The sequence below is a fragment of the Pleurodeles waltl genome, chromosome 3_1, assembly GCF_031143425.1.
Source record: "Pleurodeles waltl isolate 20211129_DDA chromosome 3_1, aPleWal1.hap1.20221129, whole genome shotgun sequence".
Taxonomy (NCBI): Eukaryota; Metazoa; Chordata; class Amphibia; order Caudata; family Salamandridae; genus Pleurodeles; species Pleurodeles waltl.
In genome coordinates this window covers 1,580,699,063-1,580,719,780 of record NC_090440.1, presented here as the reverse complement: position 1 = coordinate 1,580,719,780, position 20,718 = coordinate 1,580,699,063, and the positions used below count along the sequence as shown (strand labels likewise).

Sequence of the window (20,718 nt, the reverse complement as noted above, 5' to 3'; positions counted from 1 at the left end):
AAAACCTCCTCTATACTGTCCCTGGTAACTGGACGGTGTTGCTTGTGAGGTGCTGGCTTGTGTGCTCTGACCCTGAAACCCCCCTCTAAAGGGTGTTTTACGGAATGTGCTGTAATTCCCTCTGCTCTGCGGGGAGTAGAGTGCGCCCATGGCTTTGGCAGTGTCCGTGTCTTTTTTGAGTTTCTCAATCCCTGTGTCCACTTCTGGACCGAACAGTTCTTTTCCATTAAAAGGCATATTGAGAACTGCTTGCTGAATCTCTGGTTTAAATCCAGACGTTCGGAGCCATGCATGCCTTCTGATAGTTACAGATGTATTAATTGTCCGTGCAGCTGTGTCTGCAGCGTCCATGGAGGAGCGGATCTGGTTGTTGGAAATGGTCTGTCCCTCCTCAACCACTTGTTTTGCCCTATTTTGTAGGTCCTTGGGCAGATGTTCAATGAGATGTTGCATCTCATCCCAATGGGCCCTGTCATAGCGCGCAAGTAGTGCCTGGGAGTTCGCGATGCGCCACTGGTTTGCAGCTTGTGCTGCGACTCTTACCAGCTGCATCGAACTTGCGGCTTTCTTTATCTGGGGGTGGTGCATCTCCAGATGTGTGGGAGTTGGCCCTTTTCCTAGCTGCTCCTACAACGACAGAGTCTGGTGGCAGCTGTGTAGTGATGAAAACCGGGTCTGTAGGAGGCGCCTTATACTTTTTTTCCACCCTTGGTGTGATTGCCCTACTTTTGACCGGCTCCTTAAAGATTTCTTTTGCGTGCCGGAGCATACCAGGGAGCATAGGCAGGCTTTGGTATGAGCTGTGGGTGGAGGAGTGTGTGTTGAATAAAAAATCATCCTCGACCTGTTCTGAGTGGAGGCTTACATTGTGAAATTGTGCTGCTCTAGCCACCACTTGAGAATACGCGGTGCTGTCCTCTGGTGGAGATGGCTTCATAGGGTATGCCTCCGGACTGTTATCTGACACTGGGGCGTCGTATAAGTCCCATGCGTCTTGATCTTGGTCACCCTGGCTCATGGTGGTGTGAGCTGGGGAGTGTGATGGAGTTTGTGCTGGTGAGACGTTAATCACGGGCGGAGGAGAGGGTGGTGGGGTAACTCTTTTCACCACTTTCGGTTGTGGTGTCTGTTCAGTTTGGAACTCCAACCTTCTCTTTCTTCTAATAGGGGGAAGGGTGCTTATTTTTCCTGTCCCCTGCGGTATGAAAATACGCTTTTGCGTATGGTCCACATCAGTTGATTGTAGCTCTTCCTCAAACCTATGCTTTTGCATTTGGGAGGTTAGCGAGTGCTCTTCTGTATAAGAGCCTGAAGCTGGGTCGGTTGCAGTTTGTTTCGGGTCCGAAACTTTGTCTGCGTCCTTTTTCGGCTCCGAGGTGACTTTTTTCTTTTTCGGGGCCGAAACCTGTCGGCGCCGATCTTCGGGCCGCTGTCTCGGCGTCGAGCCGTGTCTACACCGGCATCTCGGTGTCGATGCTTGTCTCCAGCACTTTCTCGGTCCCGAGAAGGCTGCGTGCCGGTGTCTCGACCGGAGTCGGACGATCTCGGCACTGTTTGGGCCTTTTTCGGTGCCGACGGTCGGTCACCGAATTTATGGGTGGAGCCATGGCCTGGTGGCAGTGGCGTCCCCTGGGCCTTGTAAATCTTCCTCTGAGTGGTTTTCGACGTCTTACTCACGGTTTGTGTATCGTCGAATCCTTCGGAGTCTGAGTCTTGGATCGAGAAGGTACCTTCCTCTTCTTGTTCCTCGAACTCTCGGTGGGCTGTCGGCGCGGACGCCATCTGAAGTCTTCTGGCTCGACGGTCTCGGAGTGTTTTTCGGGACCGGAACGCACGACAGGCCTCGCAGGTGTCTTCACTGTGCTCAGGTGACAGGCACAGGTTACAGACCAAGTGTTGGTCTGTATAGGGGTATTTATTGTGGCATTTGGGGCAGAAACGGAACGGGGTCCGTTCCATCGGCGTTCTTCAGCACGCGGTCGGGCCGACCAGGCCCCGACGGGGGATCGAAAAAACTACCCCCGAAGGGCACCGGAGCTCTTCGATCCTTCGACGCGGTGTTGAATCTAACTACGCCGATCCCGAACGCAACAATACCGACGAAAATCTTCCGAAATTAGCTATCTTTCCGTTCCGAAACTCGGAGCGACAGGAACACGTCCGAACCCGATGGCGGAAAAAAAACAATCGAAGATGGAGTCGACGCCCATGCGCAATGGAGACAAAAGGAGGAGTCACTCGGTCCCGTGACTCGAAAGACTTCTTCGAAGAAAAACAACTTGTAACACTCCGGCCCAACACCAGATGGCGAGCTATTGCAAAACATGCGTATCTACAGCGACAGATGCCATCGAACATAATATTATAATATTCTAGTTGCAGATTTCTTACCTTAGAATTTCCCCCAGGCGTCAGACTGGATCCAGAGATTTTTCTCAAGCAGTGCACCTGCGTGTCATTAGGTGGCAAGGGTCAGCTCGGTATCTGTTGCCAGCGGTGTACTACAGTTATGACGTCACAGGACCTAAATAGGCACCACACCAGCGTGCTGACAACCATTTCTTTACAAGACTTTCCATGCCAAAAGCACTGAGCAATAAAGAACATTGACCACTGGTGCGGCAAAATTAGGGCCCTGAAAGGGAAGTCCCTGTCCCTAGAAATCAGTTTGCAGAGCGAGGCGGATGGGTGGGTGGGTTTGAATCAGTAAGGAATCTGGAACTAGAATATGTCTCTACCAGATAATGCATTACCAAAGGTTAGTAACTTGTTAATCTGATTAAGACTTCTAGTGGCATATTCCTTACCTTAGAATAGATACCCAAGCAATACCACAGCCAGATGTGGGTCTGAGAACCAAGATCATACTAGGAAGTCCTGCAGGACCAAATGGGCAAAATACCTGTCCCTTCCCACTGGACTGTCCAGGCAGTAATGCTTGGTGAATGTGTGCAATGACGACCACGTTGCTGGACAGATGTCCAGGACTGGAAATCTGCGTGCTAACAGAGGTCGCAGCTGTTGCTCTGAGCATGCAAACCCTCCAGGGGTTGCTTCTTCACCAATGCGTAGGACAATTTAATGCAGAGAACCAACCAGTGGGTACACCTGTCTGTTCGAATTGGCAGTTGCAAAACTGAACACAGGCACTGCAGTGGAAGGTCTGAGACATGTTTATAGAGCTACTCATGTGGGTGGCACAATCTGTGGTGCAGGTCCACTAGTAGCATTTGATGTATAGGCCCTGGTCACAGGCAGTGCACTTTACTAGGGACTTACTAGTAAATCAAATAGGTCCATCACGGATAACAAATCATAATCACAATTTCCACAAGGAGCACTTGCACTTTGGCACTGGTCAGCAGTGGTCAAGTGCCCAGAGTATCAAAAGTAGCAAAAACTAAGTCCAGCACACAGTCACACATACAGGAAGCAGAGGCAAAAAGACAGGGAAAACCACATCAAGGATGCCTGGTCTAACAGTCTTCTTCTGCACTGCCAGACCTTTGTTTGCACCCACATAACCCACACAGTTTATCATCCACCCTGAACTCTCTGGTTCGATCAAGACAGAATGGCAGTGCCTTTTTTGGGTCCAGTCAGTGGAGTCGTTCCTCTTCCTTGGAAGGATGTGGGGAGCGTAAAAAGTAGGCAAGGTGATGGATTGGCCTACATGAAAGGGCGTGACCACTTTTGGTGAAAAGGAAGCCCTGGTACGAAGCACCATCCTTTTGGGATAGATGGAAGGGAAGGGTGGCTTCAATGACAGGGCTAACTCATCCTGCAGGCAGAAGTGATGGCCTCAAGAAAGACTGTTTTTAAAGTCAGAAACCTGAACTGGAAAAGGAGCACACATTAGAAACGTAAGTAACAGATTCAAATCCCACTGGGGCATTATGAATGGTGAAAGAGTAACTACATAGGTAAGACCTTTCAGGAATCTGCTAACAATAGGAGATTTAAACAATAAGGATTGGTCAGGTAATCTCAGAAAAGGCAACAATAGCAGACAAATAACCCTTAAGGGAGCCCAAAGCAAAGCCCTGCTGGGGCAAAGAAAGTAGAAACAAGAGGACCTCAGATAGAGGGGTAGAGAGGAAGTCAACAAACATGTCTGTGTAATGTGCCACACATTTGTTCCATCAACAGCCATATACCATTAGAGGGATGCCTGGCTGCCAAGGTAATGTTTCAGATTTCAGGCAGAATGTCAAAAGCTGTCAACTGCTGCCGCTCAATCTCCACGAAAGAAGGGGGAGAATGGACAGGTTTGAGGTGGTGAACTGTTACCTGCTGCTGCAACAGAAGATCCTCCTAAAGTGGGAGTCTGATAAGAGGATTGATGGCCATGCACAATAGCTCAGGATACTAGACTCTTCCTGCCAAGTCCGAAGCCACAAGGATTACTTTGGCCTGATCGTTCTTGATCTGGGCAAAGTGGTATGGGCAGAATGGTGTACAGGAGGCCCGATTTCCACCCAAGACGAAAAGCATGTCTGAGTGATAGCCGCCTTGGAAACTCCAACTCGCAATACAGCTGACACTGCAAGCTCTCTGCAGAGAGTTCAACATATCTAACCAAGGCTCTTCCCGTTGCTGAAAGACATCTTGCGCCACCCTGAATGGAGACGCCATTCATGATCCACCAGGCATTGACAGCTAAGTTTATCTGCTTTGGAATTCAGAGAGCTCTCCAGGTGCTGAACCACCAGGGAAATGCCCTGATGTCCAGCGGTGCAGAGACTCCTGGCAACGAGGCCACAACCCCACCCTGCTTGTTGCAGTACCACATGGTGGTGGCAGTTTCCCTGAACACCTGCACAATTTTTCCCTTTGAGAGAGGGAAGGCATGCTTTTTTTCTTTTTTAACTATTTTTCAATGTGCAAGACAACATTAACCATAATCATACAAAGAAAGAAAAACAACAAAAAAAACTCCCCAGAAAATAATGTGTAGGAAGTTGGCTCTGTACATACTATCTCAAAGTGAGAAATAGTGTGCACAGAGTCCAAGGGTTTCCTTAGAGGTTGATAGTAGCAAAATTAGATAATTATAATGCTCTATTTTGTGGTAGTGTGGTCGAGCAGCAGGCTTATCAGAGGGTAGTTATAAGCATTTGTTGTACACACACAGGCAATAAATAAGAACACATACTCAAAGACTTAACTCCAGGCCAATAGGTTTTTATATAGAAAAATATTATTTTCTTAATTTATTTTAGAACCACAAGATTCAGAATTCAAGTAAGTACATAAATTGTAAAGTACTTGGCATAGGTAAATCTGGAACTTTGAATTAAAACAGTAATGTACACAGTTTTGGCAAAAATGGCAATAAGCTATTTTGAAAGTGGACAGTGCAAAAATCAACAGTTACTGGGGGAGGTAAGTAAGGGTTAGTTTTTCAGGAAAGTAAAGCACTTACAAGTTCAGTCTCTGGGGCATAGGCAGCCCACCGTTGGGGGTTTAAGTCAAGCCCAAAAACCCAGCACTGGTATCACAGGGCCGGTCCGGTGCAGAGGTCAAAGTAGGGCCCAAATAGCATTGGTGCCTATGGAGACTAGAGGTGCTCCAGTTCCAGTCTGCTGGCAGGTAAGCACCTGCATCCTCAGGGAGCAGACCAGGAGGGTTTTGTAGAGCACTGGGGGGGTGGGGCAAGGTGGGAGCACAAACAGGCACACAATACACCCCAGTAGCACAGGGCCTGCCGGGTGCAGTGAGCAAAGTAGGTGTCAGGTTTTGCATTGAAAGCAATGGAGGGACCAGAGGGTCACTCTGGTGATGCAGGCAAGGCACGGGGGGTTGGCTTCTCGGGCCAGACACCAACTGGGCAAGGATGAGGGCCGCCTGCTGGTCACTCTTGCACCGGTAGTTGGTTTCTATCGGGCCTGGGGGCTGCGGGTGCAGTGCTTCTTCCATGCGTCGGGTTCTTTGTTACCGGGCAGTCGCGGTCAGGGGGAGCCTCTGGATTCTCTTTGCAGACATTGCAGACATCACTGTGGGGGTGCAGGGAGGTTATCTCAGGGTGTCCATGTCGTTTGAGTCGCCTGGGGGGTCCTCTCTGCAGTGTTGGTTCTTCTGGACACAAGCCGGGGGCGTCAGGTGCAGAGTGTTGGGGACTCACGCTTCCGGAGTGAGGCTGGAGTCCCTTTAAAGATGGTTTCTTTGTTGTTGTTTGGACAGAGCTGCTGTCCACGGGAGTTCCTTGGTACTTTTGTTGCAGGGCAGTCCTCTGAGTCCTCGGAGGTCGCTGGTCCTGCTGGATGCGTCGCTGTGCAGGTTCTTTGAGTCTGTAGACAGGCTGGTAGGGCTGAGGCCAAGTCAGTTGTCGTCTACGTCTCTGCAGGGCTTTCACGTCAGCAGTCCTCCTTGTTTTAGGTCATCAGGAATCTGGTTTACTGGGTTCAGGGTCACCCCTAAATACTCAATTTAGGGGGGTGTTTAGGTGTGGGGGCAGTAGACAATGGCTACTGTCCTTCAGGGTGGCTACATCCTCTTTGTGCCTCCTCCCTGTGGGAAGGGTGGCACATACCTAATCCTATTGGGGAGAATCCTCCAAAACAAGATGGAGGATTTCTTAAGGCAGAGGTCACCTCAGCTTCGGGGCTGTCCTTACTGGTGGGTGGTGACTCCTCGTTTTTCTCATTATCTCCTCTGGAATTTCTGCCAAAAGTGGGGGCTGTGTCCAGGGGGCAGGCATCTCCACTAGGTGGAGTGCCCTGGGGCATTGTAACACGAAGCCTGAGCCTTTGTTTCTGGCCTCAGATAGCACAAAGGCAGCCCAGGGAGTCAAACTCGTCTAAGTGGCAGGCTGGCACAGAGCAGTCAGTCCTGCACTGAAGGATTGGGTAAAATACAGGGGGCATCTCTAAGATGCCTTCTGTGTGCATTTTTTAATAAATCTAACACTGGCATCAGTGTGGGTTTATTATTCTGAGAAGTTTGATACCTAACCTCCCAGTATTCAGTGTAGCCATTATGGAGCTGTGGAGTTCGTTTTGACAAACTCTCAGACCATATAATTAATATGGCCACACTGTGCTTATAATGTCTAAGAATAGACAGACACTGTAGGGGCACATTGCTCATGCAGCTATGCCCTCACCTGTGGTATAGTGCACCCTGCCTTAGGGCTGTAAGGCCTGCTAGAGGGGTGACGTACCTATGCCACAGGCAGTATTTTGTGGGAATGGCATCCTGAGGGGGATGCCATGTCGACTTTGCCTTTCTCTCCCCACCAACACACACAATCTACAATGGCAGTGAGCATGTATTAGGTGAGGGTCCCTTATGGTGGCACAACACATGCTGCAGACCTTAGGGACCTTCCCTGGTCACAGGGCCCTTGGTACTACTGGTACCTTTTACAATGGACTTATCTCTGTGCCAGGGATGTGCCAATTGTGGAAACAATGGTACATTTTTAGTGAAAGAACACTGGTGCTGAGGCCTGGTTAGCAGGGTCCCAGCACACTTCTCAGTCAGGTCAGCATCAATATCAAGCAAAAAGTGGGGGGTAACTGCAACAGGGAGCCATTTTCCTGCACTGTGGTTGTACAACAAATGCTCAACACTACCCTCTGATAAACCTACATGTAGGAAGTTGGCTCTGTATGCACTATTTCAAAGTAAGGAATAGAATGCACAGAGTCCAAGGGTTCCCCTTAGAGGTAAGATAGTGGCAAAAAGAGATTATACTAATGCTCTATTTTGTGGTAGTGTGGTCGAGCAGTAGGCTTATCAAAGGAGTAGTGTTAAGCATTTGTTGTACATACACAGGCAATAAATGAGGAACACACACTCAGAGACAATTCCAGGCCAATAGGTTTTTGTATAGAAAAATATCTTGTCTTAGTTTATTTTAAGAACCACAGGTTCAAATTCTACATGTAATATCTCATTTGAAAGGTATTGCAGGTAAGTACTTTAGGAACTTTGAATAATCACAATAGCATATATACTTTTTACATAAAACACATATAGCTATTTTAAAACTAGACAGTGCAATTTTCACAGTTCCTAGGGGAGGTAAGTTATTGTTAGTTCTTGCAGGTAATTAAACCACCTACTGGGTTCAAATTTGGGTCCAAGGTAGCCCACCGTTGGGGGTTCAGAGCAACCCCAAAGTCACCACACCAGCAGCTCAGGGCCGGTCAGGTGCAGAGTTCAAAGTGGTGCCCAAAACGCATAGGCTTCAATGGAGAAGGGGGTGCCCCGGTTCCAGTCTGCCAGCAGGTAAGTACCTGCATCTTCGGAGGGCAGACCAGGGTTTTTTTTGTGTGGGGCGGGGGGGGGGGGAGGGGGGGTTGTCACAAGTTAGCACAGAAAGTACACCCTCAGCAGCGTGGGGGCGGCTGGGTGCAGTGTGCAAACAAGCGTCGGGTTTGTAATAGGAATCAATGGGGGACCAAGGGGTCTCTTCAGCGGTGCAGGCAAGGGGGAGGGGCTCCTCGGGGTAGCCACCACCTGGGCAAGGGAGAGGGCCTCCTGGGGGTCACTCCTGCACTGGAGTTCCGATCCTTCAGGTCCTGGGGGCTGCGGGTGCAGGGTCTTTTCCAGGCGTCGGGATCTGGGAACCAGACAGTCGCGGTCAGGGGGAGACTCGGGATTGCCTCTGCAGGCGTCGCTGTGGGGGCTCAGGGGGGACAACTTTGGTTACTCACAGTCTTGGAGTCACCTGGGGGTCCTCCCTGTAGCGTGGTTTCTTCACCAGTCGAGTCGGGGTCGCCGGGTGCAGTGTTGCAAGTCTCGTGCTTCTGGCGGGAATTGCAGGGGTCTTTAAAGTTGCTCCTCTGGAAACAAAGTTGCAGTCTTTTTGTTGAACAGGGCCGCTGTTCTCTGGAGTTTCTTGGTCCTTTTAGAGCAGGGCAGTCCTCTGAGGATTCAGAGGTCGCTGGTCCTGGGGAAAGCGTCGCTGGAGCAGTTTTCTTCCGAAGGGGGGAGACAGGCCGGTAGGGCTGGGGCCAAAGCAGTTGATGTCTCCGTCTTCTCTGCAGGGTTTTTCAGCTCAGCAGTCCTCAGATTCCTGCAACCTAAAGAAGAAGAGTTCCTAGGTTCAGGGGAGCCCTTAAATACTAAATTTAAGGGCGTGTTTAGGTCTGGGGGGTTAGTAGCCAATGGCTACTAGCCCTGAGGGTGGGTACACCCTCTTTGTGCCTCCTCCCAAGGGGAGGGGGTCACATTCCTATCCCTATTGGGGGAATCCTCCATCTGCAAGATGGAGGATTTCTAAAAGTCAGAGTCACCTCAGCTCAGGACACCTTAGGGGCTGTCCTGACTGGCCAGTGACTCCTCCTTGTTATTCTCATTATTTCCTCCGGCCTTGCCGCCAAAAGTGGGGCCATGGCCGGAGGGGGCGGGCAACTCCACTAGCTGGAGTGCCCTGTGGTGCTGGAACAAAGGGGGTGAGCCTTTGAGGCTCACCGCCAGGTGTAACAGCTCCTGCCTGGGGGAGGTGATAGCATCGCCACCCAGTGCAGGCTTCGTTACTAGCCACAGAGTGACAAAGGTACTCTCCCCATGTGGCCAGCAACATGTCTCGAGTGTGGCAAGCTGCTAAAACCAGTCAGCCTACACGGGTAGTTTGTTAAGGTTTCAGAGGGCACCTCTAAGGTGCCCTCTGGGGTGAATTTTACAATAAAATGTACACTGGCATCAGTGTGCATTTATTGTGCTGAGAAGTTTGATACCAAACTTCCCAGTTTTTAGTGTAGCCATTATGGTGCTGTGGAGTTCGTGTTTGACAGACTCCCAGACCATATACTCTTATGGCTACCCTGCACTTACAATGTCTAAGGTTTTGCTTAGACACTGTAGGGGCACAGTGCTCATGCACTGGTGCCCTCACCTATGGTATAGTGCACCCTGCCTTAGGGCTGTAAGACCTGCTAGAGGGGTGACTTATCTATACTGCATAGGCAGTGTGAGGTTGGCATGGCACCCTGAGGGGAGTGCCATGTCGACTTACTCGTTTTGTCCTCACCAGCACACACAAGCTGGCAAGCAGTGTGTCTTTGCTGAGTGAGGGGTCCCCAGGGTGGCATAAGATATGCTGCAGCCCTTAGAGACCTTCCCTGGCATCAGGGCCCTTGGTACCAGGGGTACCAGTTACAAGGGACTTACCTGGATGCCAGGGTGTGCCAATTGTGAAAACAAAAGTACAGGTTAGGGAAAGAACACTGGTGCTGGGGCCTGGTTAGGAGGCCTCAGCACACTTTCAATTCAAAACATAACATCAGCAAAGGCAAAAAGTCAGGGGGTAACCATGCCAAGGAGGCATTTCCTTACACTACAGCTCGGCCACACTACCACAAAATAGAGCATTAGTATTATCTAATTTTGCCACTATCAAGCTCTAAGAGGAACCCTTGGAGTCTGTGCACACTGTAGGAAGTTGGCTCTGTATGCACTATTTCAAAGCAAGGAATAGCATGCACAGAGTCCAAGGGTTCCCCTTAGAGGTAAGATAGTGGCAAAAAGAGATAATACCAATGCTCTATTTTGTGGTAGTGTGGTCGAGCAGTAGGCTTATCAAAAGAGTAGTGTTAAGCATTTGTTGTACATGCACACAGGCAATAAATGAGGAACACACACTTGGAGACAAATCCAGCCAATAGGTTTTGTTATAGAAAAATATATTTTCTTAGTTTATTTTAAGAACCACAGGTTCAAATTCTACATGTAATATCTCATTTGAAAGGTATTGCAGGTAAGTACTTTAGGAACTTTGAATCATTACATTAGCATGTATACTTTTCACATAAAACACAATAAGCGGTTTTAAAAGTGGACAGTGCAATTTTCACAGTTCCTGGGGGAGATAAGTTTTTGTTAGTTTTGTCAGGTAAGTAAATCACTTACAAGTCTCAGGTTTGGGTCCAAGGTAGCCCACCGTTGGGGGTTCAGAGCAACCCCAAAGTTACCACACCAGCAGCTCAGGTCCGGTCAGGTGCAGAGGTCAAAGAGGTGCCCAAAACGCATAGGCTTCAATGGAGAGAAGGGGGTGCCCCGGTTCCGGTCTGCCAGCAGGTAAGTACCCACGTCTTCGGAGGGCAGACCAGGGGGGTTTTGTAGGGCACCGGGGGGGGACACAAGTCCACACAAAAAGTACACCCTCAGCGGCACTGGGGCGGCCGGGTGCAGTGTAGAAACAAGCGTCGGGTTTTCAATGGAAATCAAGGGATCTCTTCAGCGTTGCAGGCAGGCAAGGGGGGGGCTCCTCAGGGTAGCCACCACCTGGGCAAGGGAGAGGGCTTCCTGGGGGTCACTCCTGCACAGGAGTTCCGTTCCTTTAGGTGCTGGGGGCTGCGGGTGCAGGGTCTTTTCCAGCCGTCGGGAAATGGAGTTCAGGCAGTCGCGGTCAAGGGGAGCCTCGGGATTCCCTCTGCAGGCGTCGCTGTGGGGGCCCAGGGGGGACAACTTTGGTTACTCACGGACTCGGAGTCGCCGGAGGGTCCTCCCTGAGGTGTTGGTTCTCCACCAGTCGAGTCGGGGTCGCAGGGTGCAGTGTTGCAAGTCTCACGCTTCTTGCGGGGAGTTGCAGGGGTCTTTAAATCTGCTCCTTGATACAAAGTTGCAGTTCTTTTGGAGCAGTGCCGCTGTCCTCGGGAGTTTCTTGTCTTTCTTGAAGCAGGGCAGTCCTCAGAGGATTCAGAGGTCGCTGGTCCCTTGGAAAGCGTCGCTGGAGCAGGTTTCTTTGGAAGGCAGGAGACAGGCCGGTAAGTCTGGGGCCAAAGCAGTTGGTGTCTTCTGTTCTTCCTCTGCAGGGGTTCTTCAGCTCAGCAGTCCTCTTCTTCTTGTAGTTTCAGGAATCTAAATTCTTAGGTTCAGGGAAGCCCTTAAATACTAAATATAAGGGCGTGTTTAGGTCTGGGGGGTTAGTAGCCAATGGCTACTAGCCCTGAGGGTGGGTACACCCTCTTTGTGCCTCCTCCCAAGGGGAGGGGGTCACATCCCTAATCCTATTGGGGGAATCCTCCATCTGCAAGATGGAGGATTTCTAAAAGTTAGAGTCACTTCAGCTCAGGACACCTTAGGGGCTGTCCTGACTGGCCAGTGACTCCTCCTTGTTTTTCTCATTATCTGTCCTGGACTTGCCGCCAAAAGTGGGGGCTGTGTCCAGGGGGCGGGCATCTCCACTAGCTGGAGTGCCCTGGGGCATTGTAACACGAAGCTTGAGCCTTTGATGCTCACTGCTAGGTGTTACAGTTCCTGCAGGGGGGAGGTGTGAAGCACCTCCACCCAGAGCAGGCTTTGTTTCTGTCCTCAGAGGGCACAAAGGCTCTCACCGCATGAGGTCAGAAACTCGTCTCTCAGCAGCAGGCTGGCACAGACCAGTCAGTCCTGCACTGAACAATTGGGTAAAATACAGGGGGCATCTCTAAGATGCTCTCTGTGTGCATTTTTTAATAAATCCAACACTGGCATCAGTGTGGGTTTATTATTCTGAGAAGTTTGATACTAAACTTCCCAGTATTCAGTGTAGCCATTATGGAGCTGTGGAGTTCGTTTTTGACAGACTCCCAGACCATATACTCTTATGGCTACCCTGCACTTACAATGTCTAAGGTTTTGCTTAGACACTGTAGGGGCATAGTGCTCATGCACTGGTGCCCTCACCTATGGTATAGTGCACCCTGCCTTAGGGCTGTAAGGCCTACTAGAGGGGTGACTTATCTATACTGCATAGGCAGTGTGAGGTTGGCATGGCACCCTGAGGGGAGTGCCATGTCGACTTACACGTTTTGTTCTCATCAGCACACACAAGTTGGCAAGCAGTGTGTCTGTGCTGAGTGAGGGGTCCCCAGGGTGGCATAAGATATGCTGCAGCCCTTAGAGACCTTCCCTAGCATCAGGGCCCTTGGTACCAGGGGTACCAGTTACAAGGGACTTACCTGGATGCCAGGGTGTGCCAATTGTGGAATCAATGGTACATTTTAGGTGAAAGAACACTGGTGCTGGGGCCTGGTTAGCAGGGTCCCAGCACACTTCTCAGTCAAGTCAGCATTAGTATCAGGCAAAAAGTGGGGGGTAACTGCAACAGGGAGCCATTTCTTTACACACACTATCTCTCACTTTGAGATAGTACATACAGAGCCAACTTCCTACAAATGGCTAGCGCATGGATAATTTAGATGTCTGAAATAAGGTCCTTAGAACTGTATGGCCAACAACTACCTATTGTTTTTCTAAAATATCAGCACAATAGTGTTTATTAAACATGTATGAAGTGGATCATGTAGCTGCCTTACATATGTTGGCTAGGCGAAGGTGCCCTAGGAAGGCCAATGTTGCAGCGTTCTTTAATAGTGAGCCCTAGCGGTAATGGGGAGCACTTTTGGCTTTTTGACATCAAGTCTTGATACACTTGCCTAATTAGCAATTCATGCTTTTGATATAGGTTGCCCCCTGTAAGGCTTTGCGAAGGCCACAAACAGCTGCTCTGCTTGCAAAAAGGTTTAGTTCTATCTATAATACATAGGAGCATGCTTTATGTCTAGAGTATGACAGTCTCTTGCTCCTACTGAGTCTGGCTGAGGAAAGAATACTCAGTCCTATGGTCTGGTTGGGATGGAAAAGGAAAAACCATCTTTGGAAGGAACATTGGGTTTGTCCTGAGCACCACCCTGTCCTTGTGAACTTGAATGAACTGTGCCTGCATTGTGAGTGCTTACAAAATACCAATGCGTTCTAAAGAATTAACTGCAACCAGAAGGGCTACCGTCAAAGATAGATAGTGAAAAAGGCAATAACATAAGAGCTCAAACAAAGACCTATGAATCTGGTATGGAAAATATATTGGTGCTGCTGGGTTTGTAGGGGGTGGTGCAAAAGATTCTTGAAAAAATAAAAGTGTGTCATAGGAGCAATTGCGATAAGCCTGATGGCTAGTGATATTAACTGGCTCTGTTTATGATCAGCGCTTTCCAATTCAGACAGTAGATCCTACTCAGCCTGAGTCGGCCTATAGTAGGTAAGTAGTGTAATTATACAGGCTATGCTTCCACACTTATCCTGATGCTGTGTGAGAACAGGCTCCCAAATCAAGTTTGAGCCTTACTTTCCAAGTCAAACACTAAAAAAAAAAAAAAAATCCACATGATTATCAATAACTAAGACCTCGCCACATGATTAAAAACAGATTATGTGCTCAAACCATACTGTAGCATGCGTCTGACATGCTTCATTGCCAGGAAGAAGTTTTAGGCAAATTCATCTGGGCTGTCACCCAACAGTATGCTGTACCACATAACAACCAGGTGAGGGCAGTGGTCAATGGGTTCCATTACTGGACCTAAGCAGCAGTGTTGAGCCACCTGCGGTACCAGCAGTTCATTCCTGGAAAGTACTCTGAACTGATAATGCCGACCACTTAACACAAAATGCAGGGAGCGATGGTTGGTGGGATGGATGGGGATGTTAAAGTAGGTGTCCTTGAGTTCTAATGCAGACATATAGTCGCCTTGCTGAAGCAAAGATATTACATCCTACAGCGTCACCAAGTGGAAATCTTCAGAGAAAATGTATCTGTTGACGGGCCTGAGGTAACTTCTTTTTGGGGATTAGGAAATAGTCAGTACACCTCTTGGCCCTGTTGATGCTTGGGCACTGGCTAGATTGCACCCTTTTGAAAGAGTGCTTGGATTTTTACTCTACGAGACAGATGCTCCATGCTGAGAATGTGCCTGGAGGAATGTTTGGTGCGAGTGTGAGAAGCTCTAAGCAACAGTCTTGCTGAACTACTGCAAATGCCCGCTTGCCCATGCGATTCCTGCCATTTGAGAGGAAATCTTGACGCCTTCCCCAACAGGTGGGGAGAGGAGTCACTGTTTGGAGGTGGAGGCCCCTATGCCAGAGCATCTGTTGCTCCTGCCCCTTTTATTGTTGCCCCTGTAGGTCCCCATTGGAGTAACCCATCGTGGATTTCCGTTAGCAGGCCTGCTGCTGCCTCCAGCCCTGTTTCCTGCCACGAAAGGACACCCACCACTCCCCTCAGGGGTGGATGTTTGGAGGACACCCATGGCATCTGCAGTGTGTCCTCCTTAGGTTTTTCCACATTCTGGTCAACAAGTGGGCCCCAAGAAGTGTTTGTCCTCAAAGAGCAGGTTGAGCAGATGCTATGTAAAATCAGACTGAGCCCGGCATAAGGTTTTGCTAGAATGCTTGTGTTAACCCGTCAGGCCGCAGAATCCGCTGCATCCAGTGCACAGTGGATGGTGGCACTGGAGATCATCTTTCCTTCCGCCGCAAGGTCCTTTCCCCCTTGCCTATACTCATTCAGGTGTTTAAGGACGTCCAGCATCTCATCCCAAAGTGCTCTGTCATATCTAGAGCGCAGGACAATGAAGTTGCTGATATTCCAGTGTGTGGCTTCCTGCACCACTACATTTTTGCCCGCTGCATCTATTTTCTTCCTCTCCTTATCTGGAGATTTCCTGTGGCCTGGACATTAGAGGTTACGTGCAGTATGGACCACGAAGGAGTTCAGAGGTATGTAGCCATATATGTAGGGTGAGTGGCTGCTAGAGGGCTTGTACTTTTTGTCCACCCGGGATGTAGCTACATTTGCTTTCACAGGCTCTTTGACTGAATCTGTGGTGGCTCTGAGCATACCATTGAGCATGGGTGGGAGGGGACTTCAATATGTGTTGTCTTAGAAAGCATCTCCATCAGGAAGGAGTCATCCTCCTGGAGGATGTGTATATCTACCTTGTGATATGTAGTATCACTGCATAATATGTTGGAGTACCATGAGCAGGTCTTGAGAAATCTAGTTGCCCACTCACTATGGCGAATACGATTTTATAAGGGCAAACAATTTTTAGTTCCTACTAGCACTGGTCCGGAGAGCGCTGGAGAACTGGTGTTCTGTTCATTGAGAAAGTGAATGTGCAAGAAAGAAGCCTTTATATCTTGTTTTTATCTTGTCACATTTGCTGTGTTCAAAGGCATATCAGAAGTCAGAATATGTCTTCTTACAAGTTGCTGTTTATTTTATCCGGAGATTGGTGTTTACTTTTCTTTCTCTGACTGCACAGTTAGAGGATTTTGTAACATAGGCTGTCTGACAATCGTGCTGGGCACACAATAAAATAAGACTGTAAATTAAATGTGCCAACATTTCAAAATATATTTCAGTAGCTAGAAAAGCAATTTTATGAAGAACTAAAGTGAGTTAGGAATACATTTAATAAAAATCAAAATAAATCAGAATGCTTTACTTGGTGATGAGCAAATGATAAATATGTGCTGAAAACTGATTTCCAAATGTTATTGCTTATACACTATATAGTTTTAACAGTAAAACTGCAGGTCACTGTGAACGTTTGTGGTCATTTCAAATAGGAAATGCCTGTAAATGACCGTGTGCAATAACATCATGCTTTAGTGATATATTTATTAAACATGAATTTTTAAATATGAACTGAGAAACATTCCTACCCTTATGACAATGCTATTAATGAGCTAAGAGGCAAGTCAGTGGTCATGTGCACCCTACATCTGTGCTATATTTTTATTATACAGTGGGCAAAGGTTTAGCCTATTAAACCAAACAAAAGAGTTCTGTAAGCAGACAGGCTGAATTCACATATTTGTAGGTGCTCTTATATGCGATAATAAAGAAAAAGGTGACTGAAATAAAATATTTGCATAGGATCACCAAATTTGAGGTGAGTTTATGGGTCAACCGCATTATAGTTAGGTCAAGTATATTATTCAAATTACAAGACCTGGAGGTCTCTTAAAATGTTTCTGATTTTTCGAGGCCTAATGTGGAGTGGATGACCTAGCTAGGTGAAGATTGGAGTCTACATCAGCAGGAGAATTGACATTGTAGTCCCTCGTGCCATCAATAGGCATCATCAGAAGGTGCGTCGTATCAGCTGGCTCGCTGAAGTGGCCTACCACCCCTGAAAGAAAAGTGTGGCAATGCCTCTCCTCTTCCATACTAAACAGACGGTTGTGTTGGTGGTGGTGAAGGTGCAACAAGAAGAAAGCTGGTGCCCCGGTCCTTACATCTTAGGCTGAGGAGCTGGAGGAGGATCCTAAGCAATTTGCTTCTCAAAGGTGAGCTTCCCCCTTGGTGGCAAAGTCCCTGTTGGCTTTGATGGCAGCTTGGCGTAGATCTTGCCTGTTTGCTGATGGATGAATAGTTTTTTCGGCTGTGCATCCAGCTCCTCCTGCAGCCACTGAAAAATGGATTGTTCAGAGTACTTGGAACAAGCCAGTCATCGAGGGTATTTTCTGCAACTACTGAGTACTTGAAACTGATGGCGTTCTAGAAGCAAATACTGGTTTAAATGGAAATGTGGCCTTCGGTGCAGACGTTGAGGGTCCTCTCGCCTTCAAAGTGACCTGAGGCTTGTTTAAGATCTTCCGCCTCAATGGACGAGTAGGATAAGTGCCTGGGAGTGATGTTGGCTCAGAAAGCTTTGGTCAGTGTTGACTAGGGCTAGAAGGCAGTGGTGGCTCATCTGGCTGATTCTTAAGCACAGAGATCGACACCAGACACCCTCTGGGACTGTACTCTGCCTTGAGGCCATTATGCTAGTCTACATGTATGGGGGTGTCAACCATATGTACTGCTAGAGTCTTCATCTGTGAAGCACTAGGGGCCTGTTATCTTTTGTTGGACTAGAAGGCTGCCTCTGAGCTGGGTGACGACTGGAGAAGCTGAGCCTCTGAGGAGCTGGCTTCTTGCGCTGCCTTGAAGCTATGTTCCCCAAAGATGTTAGGGGTGCTGCCTGTGCATCCTCCGGTGTGCCCACCTCCACTGATGTCGGTACCAAAGAGTCCTCTTGACCTGAAAGGTGTGGCAGGCCCTGCATGTTGTATCCTCATGGTCACGGAATATCAGAAATTGCAGACTTGGTGGTGGTTGGTCCACCAGAATTAGGAGTGGTACTGGAAGCAGTAGAGGAAAGGCATCCTTTCCATTAATGTGTAAGCATTCTTGATGAAGTCTTGGCTGCAAGGGGCGCGATACCCCAGGGAGAGCTTTAGGCCCGGGCAGTGAGGCACAGACAGGAAACTGATTTACAGAAAACGCCGCCTGGAGAATGAAGCGAAGTCTAACATCAGATGCTATGTGAAGTTATTATCATTTCGATCAGAGTCCAAAAGACCTCTTGGGTCCAAAGAAAGCCCTGGAAGTCAACAAACACTAAGTCCTGTCGGTACACGTCTGAACCAGACGGCTGAAAAAACTATTTAAGATGGAGTTCATGTCTGAGCATTGATAGCCAAAGGAGGAGTTCCTATACCTAGTTTCTCAAAAGACTTCTTCCATGAAAAACTGTGAACATTCAACACTTGATGGCAGGACTAAGAGCACGTTTATGAATGGCAACAAAAGTTAGTTATTTGCCATAGGTAACTGATTTTTGATTGATGCATGCAAATTTACCATCTTCTAAAATCTCCCAAAGCAAAGAAACATACTAGAAACTGATGCTAAGTGGTGCCATAATTACTGTAGTCACTAAGTAATCAGGATGCCATTAGTTGACTGCATCCACAGTAAATCTCAGAACCAGGCTTCCATGTATGGTAATCAGAGGAATGGCTATAGTCAAAACACCTGCAGCGATATTAAATAAGACCAGTCTCACTGTCTTACTAGCTCTAATAAAGATTAAAAGACGGAATGGGCCTAAAATCCTACTAGCTGTTGCCAAACAGCTGCCACAACTACCTCTCTTAAGTCAGAGGTGGGTACATTTACCCCTGTCAAATGCACCTGGATTCCACAATGTGTATGTCAGACACCTTGTTTGAATCCTTCCCAGTAGAAAATACTTTGCAAGCAACAATGGGATGCAGTAACATCCATATGCACCAAGTCCCATCCACAACATCCTACTGCCCTTGATCGACCCCGGGTTCCAGACTGATGTAGTAGCACATGAGGAGATTGAAAAAAGCAGCAATGCTAAGTTTCAACCAATGTCTAGCTGCACATGATGGTGCAGGATTAGGAAGAGATGATCAGATTTTATGCACATCGGGATCACAAAGATCAGCCCATGAAAAGGGGCAAGGTGAGTTCACTATCAATGTGGGAAGGTTTGAGAAGACATTATCTGGGTCTTACAAAATGTTTGTGGTGAACTTAATCAATTGGATGAGCTGTAAGGCTTGCAAGTATTTACTTAAACTGCATGTTAAGACTCGAAGTGACAACTAACGTCACCTAAAATACTGAAGTTGGAAAATGTAATAGCAAAAGGTGCAATGGCTTCTGAAAGGCCTTGAAGGAATCTACTTTTGGGGCCTGGTGGGCGATATACACAAAAAAGCTGGAAAAAAATAATAATTAAGTATCAGGAAGAAATAGTGCTTTCACTTGTTGGGACCAAAAGGTCTGCCGTAGTACATGTATAAACTGATTTAAAAATGAACGATATCCCACCACCTGCGACCACATACAGTAACCATTTGATGCATGAGTATGTGACTAGAATTATTGTGAGGCTACTCGGCAAATATTGCTTGCATAAGAGTTTTCGGATAGAGTGAGATACATGGTGATTGATCAGTAGATGGGTAATCATCAGAAGCATTAATCAGAAATAAATGCTTGAGACAACAAATATGGTACATGGCCGCCTCTAAGAATATCAACCAAAAGACTGATATGCAATTTCACCCAACAGAATCCTGCATGACAACATAAATGTACTTCGGCTCAGGACTCTGCCTGCTGTGCCTTTACTCATGAATACTGAAACAGCTTTGAGAGATTTGCAATTAAAATGTATTCTGGCATATCTCCAAGATTGCCACTTGGAACAGATGGTTAGTGCCTCACACTTAGTAAGGCAGCTATACCAACATGAATTGGAAGAGACCGTTTCTGTTTAGAACTGTTGTTACGCGCTCAATGAAATGAAGACAGCATTCCCCAACTTTTCTAGATAAGCTATCCACCAGAGTAGAAATCTCAAATACTTGCCTGCTTGCTGCAGAAACAACATGTGGAAGTAGTCAAACTTTCAACCTTATTAATAAAGAAAGATTACACCCTGAAGGAAGACCCCCAGGAGACACCTCAAATGAACTCTGTATTACAGAGCTCAAACACAGGAGCCACGAAAAAATGATAAAAAAAAAAAAAAAGAGGACCATCAATGTTTATTGTGTCATTTGAGCACACACTGTACAAAGTAGAGGGAAATGGTACAATTGCAAAATCATTTCATTTCAAATTACAGAGAAAACAAATTACCAACAATTATAAGTATAAAATTCTGCTAAAATCCCAGGTCATAAATGAGCAACATCCTAAAGAGAAATCTCTGCTCCCCACTCCTTAGATACTAGAGCATAAAAGATCAGGATCAAGACAATAAATCTAGAAGTAATGAGTGACAGTGCATAATTCCACACGCAAATTAACATTACGACACAAAGGCAAAAGAAATAACTAATATGCCTCTTTGTCCACTTAAAAAGAGGTCTGGCAATCACAAATGTTGACTGTGCCACCAATCTCTAAGAATATTAAACTTCCTTTTGTAACAAACAACATGCGATGAAATAGCAACGATGTGAAAAATACAATACATAACAAAATTAAATTCACTAAAAGAAAATAGCTGGAAGACAGGATATAAAACATTTAATCTGTTAAAGGATGTTTGAAGGAAAATTAATTGGTTTGCTACAACAAGAATATAGGAGAGGAACATGGGTGTCAAGATTTCGTCATCTACACCA

At 47.4% G+C, this 20,718-nt stretch overlaps 1 protein-coding gene across 1 annotated transcript in view; it reads right to left on the bottom strand.

Annotated features, from left to right (window-relative positions):
• LOC138283602 (pre-mRNA-processing factor 40 homolog A-like) overlaps window positions 1-20,718 on the bottom strand; it is a 273,553-nt gene that overhangs the window by 78,128 nt on the left and 174,707 nt on the right. The window lies entirely within an intron of this gene.